This window comes from Pan paniscus, chromosome Y (assembly GCF_029289425.2).
Source record: "Pan paniscus chromosome Y, NHGRI_mPanPan1-v2.0_pri, whole genome shotgun sequence".
NCBI classification, from domain to species: Eukaryota; Metazoa; Chordata; class Mammalia; order Primates; family Hominidae; genus Pan; species Pan paniscus.
In genome coordinates, this window is record NC_073273.2 from 35,249,057 (window position 1) to 35,264,068 (window position 15,012).

At 41.5% G+C, this 15,012-nt stretch overlaps 1 pseudogene; it reads left to right on the plus strand.

Moving 5' to 3' along the window:
• The first annotated feature begins 10,568 nt into the window (after positions 1-10,568).
• On the plus strand, positions 10,569-14,214 carry LOC129395514 (uncharacterized; annotated as a pseudogene).
• Positions 14,215-15,012: the final 798 nt, after the last annotated feature.

Below are 15,012 nucleotides of genomic sequence, written 5' to 3' on the forward strand. Positions count from 1 at the left end.
GACCAAATGTAGATAAAACCATGAAGATGGGGAAAAAAACAGAGCAGAAAAACTGGAAACTCTAAAAAGCAGAGCATCTCTCCTCCACTAAAGGAGCGCAGTTCGTCACCAGCAATGGAACAAAGCTCAACAAAGAATGACTTTGACGAGCTGAGAGAAGAAAGGTTCAGATGATCAAACTACTCTGAGCTATGGAAGGACATTCAAACCAAAGGCAAAGAAGTTGAAAACTTTGAAAAAAATTTAGAAGAATATATAACTAGAATAACCAATACAGAGAAATGCTTAAAGGAGCTGATGTAGCAGAAAACCAAGGCTCGAGAACTACATGAAGAATGCAGAAGCCTCAGGAGCCAATGCAATCAACTGGAAGAAAGGGTATCAGCGATGGAAGATGAAATGAATGAAATGAAGTGAGAAGGAAGTTTAGAGAAAAAAGAATAAAAAAATGAGCAAAGCCTCTAAGAAATATGTGACTATGTGAAAAGACCAAATCTACGTCTGATTGGTGTACCTGAAAGTGATGGGGAGAATGGAACCAAGTTGGAAAACACTCTGCAGGATATTATCCAGGAGAACTTCCCCAATCTAGCAAGGCAGGCCAACGTTCAGATTCAGGAAATATAGAGAACACCACAAAGAAACTTCTCGAGTAGAGCAACTCCAAGACACATAATTGTCAGATTCACCAAAGTTGAAAAGAAGGAAAAAATGTTAAGGGCAGCCAGAGAGAAAGGTCGGGTTACCCTCAAAGGGAAGCCCATAAGACTAACAGCGGATCTCTCGGCAGAAACCCTACAAGCCAGAAGAGAGTGGGGGCCAATATTCAACAGTCTTAAAGAAAAGAATTTTCAACCCAGAATTTCATATCCAGCCAAACTGAGCTTCAAAAGTGAAGGAGAAATAAAATACTTTACAGACAAGCAAATGCTGAGAGATTTTGTCACCACCAGGCCTGACCTAAAAGAGCTCCTGAAGGAAGTGCTAAACACGGAAAGGAACAACCAGTACCAGCCACTGCAAAATCATGCCAAAATGTAAAGACCATCAAGACTAGGAAGAAACTGCATCTACTAACGAGCAAAATAATCAGCTAACATCATAATGACAGGATCAAATTCACACATAAGAATATTAACTTTAAATGTAAATGGACTAAATGCTCCAATTAAAAGACACAGACTGGCAAATTGGATAAAGAGTCAAGACCCATCAGTGTGCTGTATTCAGGAAACCCAATTCACGTGCAGAGACACACATAGGCTTAAAATAAAAGGATGGAGGAAGATCTTCCAAGCAAATGGAAAGCAAGAACAGACAGGAGTTGCAATCCTAGTCTCTGATAAAATAGATTTTAAACCAACAAAAATCAAAAGAGACAAAGAAGGACATTACATAATGGTAAAGGGATGAATTCATCAAGAAGAGCTAACTATCCTAAATATATATGCACCCAATACAGGAGCACCCAGATTCATAAAGCAAGTCCTGAGTGACCTACAAAGAGATGTAGACTCCCACACAATAATAATGGGAAACTTTAACACCACACTGTCAACATTAGACAGATCAATGAGACAGAAAGTCAACAAGGATACCCAGGAATTGAACTCAGCTCTGCACCAAGTGGACATAATAGACATCCACAGAACTCTCCACCCCAAATCAACAGAATATACATTTTTTTCAGCACCACACCTATTCCAAAACTGACCACATACTTGGAAGTAAAGCTCTCCTCAGCAAATGTAAAAGAACAGAAATTATAACAAACTATCTCTCAGACCACAGTGCAATCAAACTAGAACTCAGCGTTAGGAATCTCACTCAAAACTGTTCAACTACATGGAAAGTGAACAACCTGCTCCAGAATGACTACTGGGTACATAATGAAATGAAGACAGAAATAAAGATGTTATTTGAAACCAACAAGAACAAAGACAAAACATACCAGAATGTCTGGGATGCATTCAAAGCGGTGTGTAGAGGGAAATTTATAGCACTAAATGCCCACAAGAGAAAGCAGAAAAGATCCAAAATTGACACCCTGACATCACAATTAAAATAACTAGAAAAGCAAGAGCAAACACATTCAAATGCTAGCAGAAGGCAAGAAATAACTAAAATCAGAGCAGAACTGAAGGAAATAGAGACACAAAAAAACCCTTCAAAAAATTAATGAATGCAGGAGCTGGTTTTTTGAAAGGATCAACAAAATTGATAGACCACTAGCAAGAATAAGAAAGAAAAAAGGAGAGAAGAATCAAATAGGCACAATAATAAATGATAAAGGGGATATCACCACAGATTCCACAGAAATACAAACTACCATCAGAGAATACCACAAACACCTCTGCGCAAATAAACTAGAAAATCTAGAAGAAATGGATAAATTCCTTGACACATACACCATCCCAAGACTAAATCAGGAAGAAGTTGAATCTCTGAATAGACCAATAACAGGCTCTGAAATTGTGGCAATAATCAACAGCTTACCAACCAAAAAGAGTCCAGGACCAGATGGATTCACAGCCAAATTTTACCAGAGGTACAAGGAGGAACTGGTACCATTCCTTCTGAAACTATTCCAATCAATAGAAAAAGAGTGAATCCTTCCTAACTCATTTTATGAGGCCAGCATCATCCTGACACCAAAGCCAGGCAGAGACACAACAAAAAAAGAGAACTTTAGATCAATATCCTTGATGAACATTGATATAAAAACCCTCAATAAAATACTGGCAAAAGGAATCCAGCAGCACATCAAAAAGCTTATCCACCATCATCAAGTGGGCTTCATCCCTGGGATGCAAGGCTGGTTCCATATACACAAATCAATAAATGTAATACAGCATATAAACAGAGCCAAAGAAAAAAAAAAACCACATGATTATCTCAATAGAAGCAGAAAAGGTCTTTGACAAAATTCAACAACCTTCATACTAAAAACTCTCAATAAATTAGGTATTGATGGGATGTATTTCAAAATAATAAGAGCTATCTATGACAAACCCACAGCCAATATCATACTGAATGGGCAAAAACTGGAAGCATTCCCTTTGAAACCTGGCACAAGACAGGGATGCCCTCTCTCACCACTCCTATTCAACATAGTGTTGGAAGTTCTGGCCAGGGCAATCAGGCAGGAAAAGGAAATAAAAATTATTCAATTAGGGAAACAGGAAGTCAAATTGTCCCTGTTTGCAGATGATATGATTGTATATCTAGAAAACCCCATTGTCTCAGCCCAAAATCTCCTTAAACTGATAAGCAACTTCAGCAAAGTCTCAGGATACAAAATCAATGTACAAAAATCACAAGCATTCTTATACACCAACAACAGACAAACAGAGAGCCAAATCATGAGTGAACTCCCATTCGCAATTGCTTCAAAGATAATAAAATACCTAGGAATCCAACTTACAAGGGATGTGAAGGACCTCTTCAAGAACTACAAACCGCTGCTCAAGGAAATAAAAGAGGATACAAACAAATGGAAGAACATTCCATGCTCATGGGTGGGAAGAATCAACATCGTGAAAATGGCCATACCACTTAAGGTAATTTACGGATTCAATGTCATCCCCATCATGCTACCAATGACTTTCTTCACACAATTGGAAAAAACTACTTTAAAGTTCATATGGAACCAAAAAAGAGCCTGCATTGCCAAGTCAATCCTAAGCCAAAAGAACAAAGCTGGAGGTATCACACTACCTGACTTCAAACTATACTACAAGGTTATAGTAACCAGCACAGTACTGGTACCAAAACAGAGATATAGATCAATGGAACAGAACAGAGCCCTCAGAAATAATGACGTGTATCTACAACTATCTGATCTTTGACAAACCTGAGAAAAACAAGCAATGGGGAAAGGATTCCCTATTTAATAAATGGTGCTGGGAAAACTGGCTAGCCATATGTAGAAAGCTGAAACTGGATCCCTTTCTTACACCTTATACAAAAATCAATTCAAGATGGATTAAAGACCTAAATGTTAGACCTAATGCCATAAAAACCCTGGAAGAAAACCTAGGCATTACCATTCAGGACATAGGCATGGACAAGGACTTCATGTCTAAAACACCAAAAGTGATTGCAACAAAAGACAAAATTGACAAATGGGATCTAATTAAACTAAAGAGCTTCTGCACAGCAAAAGAAACTACCATCAGAGTGAACAGGCAACCTAGAAAATGGGAGAAAACTTTCACAACCTACTCTTCTGAAAAAGGGCTAATAACCAGAATCTACAATGAACTCAAAAAAATTTACAAGAAAAAAACAAACAACCCCATCAAAATTGGGTGAAGGACATGAACAGACATTCTCAAAGGAAGATATTTATGCAGCCAAAAAACACATAAGAAAATGCTCACCATCACTGGCCATCGGAGAAATGCAAATCAAAACCACAATGAGATACCACCTCACACCAGTTAGAATGGTGATCATTAAAAAGTCAGGAAACAACAGGTGCTGGAGAGGATGTGGAGAAATAGGAACACTTTTACACTGTTGGTGGGACAGTAAACTAGTTCAACCATTGTGGAAGTCAGTGTGGCAATTCCTCAGGGATCTAGAACTAGAAATACGATTGCACCCAGCTATCCCATTACTGGGTATATACCCAAAGGTTTATAAATCATGTTGCTATAAAGTCACATGCACACGTATGTTTATTGTGGCACTATTCACAATAGCAAAGATTTGGAACCAACCCAGATGTCCGACAATGATAGACTGGATTAAGAAAATGTGGCACATATACACCATGGAATACTAAGCAGCCATAAAAAATGATGAGTTCATGTCCTTTGCAGGACATGGATGAAATTGGAAATCATCATTCTCAGTAAACTATCGCAAGAACAAAAAACCAAACACCGCGTATTCTCACTCATAGGTGGGAATTGAACAATGAGAACACATGGACACAGGAAGGGGAACATCACACTCTGGAGACTGTTGTGGGGTGGGGGGAGGGGGGAGGGATAGCATTGGGAGATATACCTAATGCTATATGATGAGTTAATGAGTGCAGCGCACCAGCAAGGCACATGTATACGTATGTAACTAACCTGCACATTGTGCACATGTACCCTAAAACATAAAATATAATTATAATAAATAAAAAAGGAAAAGTTAAAACAATGAGTGTATTTGGTTCAATAAATATATCTTTCTGTATTTTATAATTTTATTAAAAAATATTTTTGCCTAAGGGCCAGATATTTATTCCTATTAGCCATTCCCTAGGAGAGCCACTAGTTTAAGAGAATTATTTTTCTTGCTCTTTCTAAATGTTTTTCTGTGCTAAAATGTTACTTCGTGTTAAAATCCTCCTTCCCTTTAAAGACAACCCATCATTAAGGGTCCTGACAAAAAGCTTATTGTCCACTTTTAGAACTAGACATTTGTTCATTTTGATGATTCTCTACAAGGGCCACTGAGAGTGTTCTTCTCCTTGCTCTTTCTAGACACCTATCCAGAAGTTTTTCTTGTTGAAAACATTTTTTTTTCCCAAAACGATAACTGACTGTCATCATAAGTTCTGGCACAACACTTTTCATTAGCTTTGAGTGCTGGATATTTGTTTTTAACGTTCTCTAAGAGGGCCACTGATGTGAGAGAATTGATCTGGTTGTTTTTTCTAAATGCCTGTCTACAAGTGCGTTTTGAACTAAGCGTCATTTTTTTTTTTAAGCAAATCACTTGCTATTAAAAATTCTAACACAAAGTTTGTTGTCAGCTGTCAGGGCTGAATATTTATTTATATTTAAGTTTATGATATTGAAAGTTTCCTAACAGGAAAATAAGTGCAACAAATTTTTTTTATTCCTCAAAATAATCGTCTGCAAACATTTTTTGTGTTTTGAAATTTTGTTTGTCCTAAAAGAAAATTACCCAACTTCAACAGTTCTGACACAAAACCTGTCAACTTTCAGAGTCACATATTTGCACATTTTGATGGTTGAAAAAAAACACAACCATGTAAGTGAATGACCCTCCTAGCTGTTTCAAAATAACTGTGTGCAAACTTTTCATTATGAAGGCATCTTTCATTTTTAGAATAAATATTACCTGTCATCCAGACTTCTGGCAAATAACTTGTTGTCAGTGTTCAGAAGCAAATATTTGTTTTTATTTATAAATTTCCAGAAGGGCCATTGATAGGAGAGAATCTATCTCCTTGCTTCTTCTAAATGCCTGTCTTCAAACTTTCATTGTTTTGAAATCTTCCTTTTCATCAAAAATGCCTTCATCAATAATACTGGCATAAACCTTTGGTCAGTTTGAAAACTGAATATTTTTCCTATTGATAAGCCTCTATATAAAGGCCACTGGCATTAGACAGTTTTCTTGCTGCTGTTTCTAAATGCCTCTTGCAAACTTTGCTTTGTAGTAAAAATCTTTATTTCTTATTGAAAGAAAAAAAAACCCACACCTGTCAAGAGTTCTGGTACAGGCCAGGTGTGGTGGCTCATGCCTGTAATCCTAGTATTCTGGGAGGCTGAGGTAGGTGGACCACTTGAGGTGAGGAGTTTGAGACCAGCCTGGCCAACATGGTGAAACCCATCTCTGCTAAAAATACAAAAGTTAACCTAGTATTGTGATGTGTGCCTGCAGCTACTCGGGAGGCTGAGGCAGAAGCCTCACTTGAATTCAGGAGATGGAGGGTGCAGTGAGCCAAGATCATGCTACTGCACTCTGGCTTGGGTGACAGAGTGAGACTCTGTCTCAAAAAAAAAAAAAAAAAAAAAAGAAAGAAAGAAAAAAAGAAAGCTCTTGAACAAATCTTTTTTCAGCTTTGAGAACTATAATTTGTTAATATTCAGTGTCCCCAGGAAGCCAACTGGCATAAGAAAATTCCTCTCCTTGCTCATTCCAACAGCCTGTCTGACAAGTTTTCTTTCTGTTTAATTTTTTTTTTCCTAGAAGAAAACTACATATCAACAAGGGTTCTGGCATGAGGTTTGTTACCTTATTTGAGGGAAGGGTATTCATTTATTTTCATATTTTTTCAGGAAGGCCACTGATAGAATTCCTGTCCCTTGCTTCTTCTAAATGTCTGCAAACTTTGCATATAGAAGTTTTCCTTTCTCCGAAAAAATTACCTGTTTTAAAGAGTTCTGATCCATAGTTTCTTGCATATTTCAGGGCCAGATATTTGTTTATTTTTGTGATTTCTATGAGAGCCGCTGAAGTGAGATAACTTTCTTGCTCCTTCTAAATGGCTATTGGATAAGTTATCTGTTTTAGAACATCTTCCTTTTTCTAAAAGAAAAGGGCCATCCTCATGAGTTCTGGCATGTACTTTGTGGTAAGCTTTCAGGCTTGGATATTTTTATGGTTCACTAACAGGTTTACTGTTGCTAGAAAAAAATGCCCTTTTGGCTTTTTATAAATGCTTGTCAGCAAACTTTTCTCCAAGGAAATGTTTTCCATTTCCTGAAGAGAAACTACTTATCATCAAGAGTCTTTTCATAAAGCTTGTGTCACCTTTCAGTGCCTGAAGTATGTTTATATTGATGGGTTTCCTGAAAAAAAAAAAAAAAAAAAACACTGGGAGGAAAAAATCAACCTTATTACTCCTTTTAAATGTATGTTTGTGAATTTCTTATCAGGCCTCTGAGCCCAAGCCAAGCCATCGCATCCCCTGTGGTTTGAAGGTATATGCCCAGGTGGCCTGAAGTAACTGAAGAATCACAAAAGAAGTGAAAATGCCCTGCCCTGCCTTAACTGATGACATTCCACCACAAAATAAGTGCAAATGCCAGTCCTTGCCTTAACTGATGACATTCTACCATAAAAGAAATGAAAATGTCCAGTCCTTGTCTTAAGTGATGACATTATCTTGTGAAAGTTCTTTTCCTGGCTCGTTCTGGCTCAAAAACCTCCTTCACTGAGCACCTTTTGACCCCCAGTCCTGCCCACCAGAGAGCAAATCCACTTTGACTGTAATTTTCCTTTATCTACCCAAATCCTATAAAATGGCCCCACCCTTATCTCCCTTCACTGACTTTCTTTTCCTATTCAGCCTGCCTGCACCCAGGTGACTAAAAGCTTTATTGCTCACACAAAGCCTGTTTGGTGGTCTCTTCACACAGACATGCATGAAATTTGGTGCTGTGATTCAGATTGGGGGACCTACCTTCGGAGATCAATCCCCTGTCCTCCTGCTCTTTGCTCTGTGAGAACGATCCACCTACGACCTCAGGTCCTCAGATTGACCAGCCCAAGAAACATCTCACAAATTTCAAATCTGGTAAGCAGCCTCTTTTACTCTCTTCTCCAACCTCCCCCACTATCCCTCAACCTCTTTCTCCTTTCAGTCTTGGTGTCACACTTCAATCCCTCCCTTTTCTTAATTTCAATTCCTTTCATTTTCTGGTAGGGACAAAGGAGACACGTTTTTTCCGTGGACCCAAAACTCTGGCACTGGTCAAGGACTGGGAAGGCAGGCTTCCCTTGGTGTTTAATCATTGCAGGGATGCCTCTCTGATTATTCACCCATGTTTCAGAGGTGTCAGACCACACAGGGACACCCGCCTTTGTCCTTCACCCTTAGCAGCAAGGCCTGCTTTTCTGGGGGAGGGGCAAGTACCCTAGCCCCTTCTCTTTTGTGTCTCTACCCCTTCTCTGCTTTTCTGGGGGAGTGGCAAGAACCCCTCAACCCCTTCTCTTTCACCTTTAGCAGCAAGTCCTGCTTTTCTAGGGGGCAAGAACCCCAATCCCTTATTTCCATGCCCTGACCTCTTATCTCTGCACCCTGATCCCTTATTTCCATGCCCTGACCTCTTATCTTTGTGCCCCAATACCTTATTTCCACACCCCAACCTCTTATCTCTATGCTCCAACCCCTTATTTCTGTGCCCTGACCCCTCTTACACTTTTCTTTAGGGTAAGAAACCCTGAATCCCTTTCCTCCATGTCTCTACTCTCTCTTTTCCCTGGGATTGCTTCCTTCACTATGGGCAACCTTCCACCCTCCATTCCTCCTTCTTCTCCCTTAGCCTGTGTTCTCAAGAACTTAAAACCTCTTCAACTCACACCTGACCTAAAACCTAAATGTCTTATTTTCTTCTGCAACACTGCTTGGCCCCAATACAAACGTGAAAATGGCTATAAGTGGCCAGAAAATGGCATGTTTGATTTCTCCATCCTACAAGACCTAAATAATTTTTGTTAAAAAATGGGCAAATGGTCTGAGGTGCCTTACATCCAGGCATTTTTCACAATTTGTTCCCTCCCTAGTCTCTGTACCCAATGCAATTCCTCCCAAATCCTCCTTCTTTCCCACCCACCTGACCCCAGTCCAAACCCCTAGCATCACCAAGTCTTTCCAGTCTTCCTTTTCTACAGACCCATCTGACCTTTCCCCTCCTCTGCAGGCTGCTCATCACCAGGCCGAGCTAAGTCCCAGTCCTTCCTCAGCCTCCACTCCTCCATCCTATAATCCTTCTACCACCTCCCCTTCTCACACCCAGTCCAGCTTACAGTTTATTTCTGCGACTAGCTCTTCCCCACCTGCCCAACAATTTCCTCTTAGAGAGGTGGCTGGAGCTGAAGGCATAGTCTGGGTACATGTACTTTTTTCTCTATCAGACCTCTCTCAGATCAGTCAGTGTTTAGGCTCTTTCTCATCAGACCCCACTAAATATATACAGGAATTCCAATATCTAACTCTGTCCTACAATTTAACCTGGAGTGACTTAAATATCATCCTGACTTCTGCCGTCCCCCAGATGAATGGGAAAGAGTTTTTTCTCTAGCCCAATCTCATGCTGATAACCACTGGCTTCATGAGCCAGAACTCCAGGAAGGCATTAGAGCAGTTCCCCGAGAGGATCCCCAATAGAACTACCAGGCAAATTCCCCAGGTATAGCTAGGCGAGATTACATGATTTCCCACCTTGAAGGCAGCTTACATAACTGTTAATTATGACAAGCTTAAAGAAACTACCCAAGGTTAAGACAAAAACCCAGCACAGTTTATGGCCAACTTAGCAGCAACCCTTAGACACTATACCACCCTAGACCCAGAAAGGCCAGAAGGCTGTCTTATTCTTAATATACATTTTATCACCCAATCAACTCCTGACATTAGGAAAAAACTTCAAAAGTTAGAATCTGGCCCTCAAACTCCACAACAGGAATTAATCAACCTCTCCTTCAAGGTGTACAATAACAGAGAGGAAGCAGCCAGATAGCAAAACATTTCTGTTACAGTTACTTGCCTCTGCTGTGAGACAAAACCAGACACACTTTCAGCATACAAGAACTTCAAAATGCCTAAGCCGCACACACGTAAGCTGCAGCAGTGAAGCATTCCTACAAGACTCACTCCGTTAGGATCTTGCTTCAAGTGCCAGAAATCTGGTCACTGGGCCAAGGAATGCCCATAGCCCAGGATTCCTCCTAAGCCATGCCCATCTGTGCAGGGACCCACTGGAAGGCAGACTGCCAAGCTCACCCAGCAGCCACTCCTAGAGCCCCTAAAGCTCTAGCCCAAGGTTTTCTAACTCCTTCCCAGATCTGCTCAGTTTAGCGACTGAAGATTAATGCTGCCTGATCACCTCAGAAGCCCCCTGGACCATCACAGATGCCCAACTTCAGGTGACTCTTACAGTGGAGGGTAAGTCCACCCTCTGTTTCATCGATACAGGGGCTACCCATTTCACGTTGCCTTCTTTTCAAAAGCCTGTTTCCCTCACCCCAATAACTGATGTGGGTATTGACCGCCAAGCTTCAAAACCCCTGAAAACTCCCCTACTCTGGTGCCAACTTGGACAACACTCTTTTATGCACTCTTTTTTAGTTATGCTCACCTGCCCAGTTCCTTTATTAGGCTGAGATATTTTAACCAAATTATCTGCTTCCCTGAGTATTCCTGGACTCAGCTGCATCTCATTGCCACCCTTCTCCCCAATCCAAAGCCTCCTTTGCTTCTTCCTCTCACATCCCTCCACCTTAAGCCACAAGTATGGGACATCTCTAGACCTTCCCTGGCAACCAATCACATGCCCATTATCGTCCCATTAAAACCTAATCACCCTTACCCTACTCAATGCCAATATCCCATCCCGCAGCACGATTTAAAAGGATTAAAGCCTGTTATCACTCTCTGCTACAGCATGGCTTCTAAAACCTATAAACGCTCCTTACAATTCCCCCATTTTACCTGTCCAAAAACTGGACAAGTCTTACAGATTAGTTCAGGATCTGTGCCTTATTGACAAAGTTGTTTTGCCTATCCAGCCTGTGGTGCCCCACCTGTACATTTTTTGTCCTCAATACCTTCCTCCACAATTCACTATTCCATTCTTGATCTTAAAGATGCTTTTTTCACTATTCCTCTGCACCCCACATCCCAGCCTTTCTTTGCTTTCACCTGGACTGACCCTGACACCCATCAGTCCCAGCAGCTTACCTGGGCTGGGCTGCCGCAAGGTTTCAGAGACAGCCCTCACTACTTCAGCCAAGCTGTTTCTCATGATTTACTTTCTTTCCACCCCTCCGCTTCTCATCGTATTCAATATATTGATGACCTTCTTCTTTGTATCCCCTCCTTTGAATCTTCTCAACAAGACACCTTCTGCTCCTTCAGCATTTATTCTCCAAAGGATATCGGGTATCCCCCTCCAAAGCTCAAATTTCTTCTCAATCCCTTACCTACCTTGGCATAATTCTTCATAAAAACACACCTGCTCTCCCTGCCAATCATGTCTGACTAATCTCTCAAACAACAACCCCTTCTACAAAACAACTACTCCTTTCCTTCCTGGTCATAGTTGGATACTTTTGCCTTTGGATACCTGGTTTTGCCATCCTAAAAAACCATTATATAAACTCACAAAAGGAAACCTAGCTGACCCCATAGATCATAAGTCCTTTCCCCACTCCTTTTTCTGTTCCTTGAAGACAGCTTTAGAGACTGCCCCACCCTAGCTCTCCCTGACTCATCCTTAAACTTTTCATTAGACACAGCTGAAGTGCAGGGCTGTTCAGTCAGAATTCTTACACAAGGACCGGGACCACACCCTGTAGCCTTTTTGTCCAAACAACTTGACCTTACTGTTTTAGGCTGGCCATCATGTCTCTGTGCAGTGGCTGCTGCCACCCTAATACTTTTAGAGGCCTTCAAAATCAACTATGCTCAACTCACTCTCTACAACTCTCATAATTTCCAAAATCTATTTTCTTCCTCACCCCTGATGCATATACTTTCTCCTCCCTGGCTCTTTCAGCTATACTCACTCTTTGTTGAGTCTCCCACAATTACCATTGTTCCTGGCCCAGACTTCAATCTTGCCTCCCACATTATTCCGGATACCACACCTGACCCTCATGACTGCATCTCTCTGACCCACCTGACATTCACCCCATTTCCCCACATTTCCTTCTTCCCTGTTTCTCACTCTGATCACACTTGGTTTATTGATGGCAGTTCCACAAGGCCTAATCGCCACTCACCAGCAAAGGCAGGCTATGCAATAGTATCTTCCACATCTGTTATTGAGGCTACCATTCTGCCCTGCTCCACTACCTCTCAGCAAGCCAAGCTAGTTGCCTTAACTCAGGCCCTCACTCTTGCAAAAGGACTACATGTCAATATTTATACTGACTCTAAATATGCCTTCCATATTCTGCACTACCATGCAGTCATATGGGCTGAAAGAGTTTTCCTCACTACACAAGGGTCCTCCATCATTAATGCTTCTTTAATAAAAACTCTGCTCGAGGCCGCTTTACTTCCAAAGGAAGCTGGGGTCATTCACTGCAAGAGGCATCAAAAGGCGTCAGATCCATTGCTCTAGGCAACGCTTGTGCTGATAAGGTGGCTAGGCAAGCAGCTAGCTTTCCAGCTTCTGTCTCTCACAGCAATTCTTATGCTGATAAGGTGGCTAGACAAGCAGCTAGCTCTCCAACTTCTGTTCCTGATGGCCAGTTTTTCTCCTTCACATCGGCCACTCCCACCTACTGCCCCGCTGAAACTTCCAACTATCAATCTCTTCTCACACAAGGCAAATGGTTCTTAGATCTAGGAAAATACCTCCTTCCAGCCTCACAGGCCCCTTCTATTCTGTCGTCATTTCATAACCTCTTCCATGTAGGTTACAAGCCACTAGCCTGTCTCTTAGAACCTCTCTTTTCCTTTCCATCATGGAAATCTATCCTCAAGGAGATCACTTCTCAGTTTTCTGCTATTCTACTACCCCTCATGGATTGTTCAGGCCTCCTCCCTTTCCTACACATCAAGCTCAGCAATTTGCCCCTGTGCAGGACTGGCAAATTGACTTTACGCACATGCCTTGAGTCAGAAAACTAAAATATCTCTTAGTCTGGGTAGACACTTTCACTGGATAGGTAGAGGCCTTTCCAACAGGGTCTGAGATGGCCACCATGGTCATTTCTTCCCTTCTGTCAGACATAATTCCTCAGTTTGACCTTCCCACCTCTATACTGTCTGATAATGGACCAGTCTTAACTAGTCTAATCATCCAAGCAATTTCTCATGCACTTAATATTCAGTGGAATCTTCGTATTCCTTATCATCCTCAATCTTCAGGAAAGGTAAAACAGACTAATGGTATTTTAAAGACACACCTCACCAAGCTCAGCCTCCAACTTAAAAAGTATTGGACAGTACTTTTACCTCTTGCCCTTCTCAGAATTAAACCTGTCCTTGAGTTGTTACAGGGTACAGTGCATTTGAACTTTTATATGGACGCACTTTCCTGCTTGGCCCCAAACACTTCCCAGACACCAGCCCTCTAGGCGACTATCTTCCAGTCCTCCAACAGGATAGACAGGAAATTCACCAGGCTGTTAATCTTCTCTTGCCTGCTCCAGATCCCCAGCCACATGAAGACACCCTAGCTGGACGATCAGTTCTTGTTAAGAATCTGAATCCTCAAACTCTACAACCTCGATGGACCAGACCCTACTTAGTCATCTGTAGTACCCTGACTGCTGTCTGCCTGCAGGATCTTCCACACTGGGTTCACCATTCCAGAATAAAGCTGTGTGCATCAGGCAGCCAGCCTAATCCCTCTTCCTCCTGGAAGTCACAAGTACTCTCCCCTACTTCCTTTAAACTCACTCATATTTCTGAAGAACAGTAATAACCCTTATGAGCCTAATACATCCCTTTATTCTATTAGGTCTCTCCATCCTTACCCTTCTTTTTGCAGCAGAGCTTTATGAAATCACCCCCACCACTTGGGCTGAGCCCCAAAAAGAAACTATTCATCCCTAATATCTTCTGTCTAGTCATACTCCTATTCTGCATTCTCAACTACCTATAAATGCCCTACTCTTGTTTACACTGCCGGTTTACACTGTTTCTTCAAGCCATCACAGCTGATATCTCTTCATGCTATCCCCACACCGCCACTCTTAACTCTCTCTTAGAGTGGATAGATGATCTTTACTGGCAGGGCATCCTCCTATACTTCCATCCTGTTGAAGTTCTATTCTTTACTTTTATACTTACTCTTATTCTCGTTCCCAATCTTATGCCACCCTCTACCTCTCTCCAGCTATCTCCACCACACTATCAACCTTACGCATTCTCTCCTAGCCACTTCTAATCCCTCCTTAGTGAACAACTGCTGGGTTTGCACTTCCCTGTCTTCCAGTGCCTACACAGCTGTCCTCGCCTTACAGACAGACTGGGCAAGATTTCCCCTAGGTAATCTTTCACCTTCTCAATGTTACTTTACTCTTCATCTCCGAAGCCCAACTACACACATCACTGAAACAATTGGAGCCTTCCAGCTCTGTATTACAGAAAAGCCCTCTATTAATACTGACAAACATTAAAAACATTAGCAGTAATTATTTTCATGCGCGTCCATGTGAAGAGACCACCAAACACGCTTTTGCGTGAGTAACATGGCTGTTTATTACACCTGGGTGCAGGAGGGCTGAGTCCGAAAAGAGAGTCAGTGAAGGGAGATGGGGTGGGGCCATTTTATAGGATTTGGGTAGGTAAAGGATAAA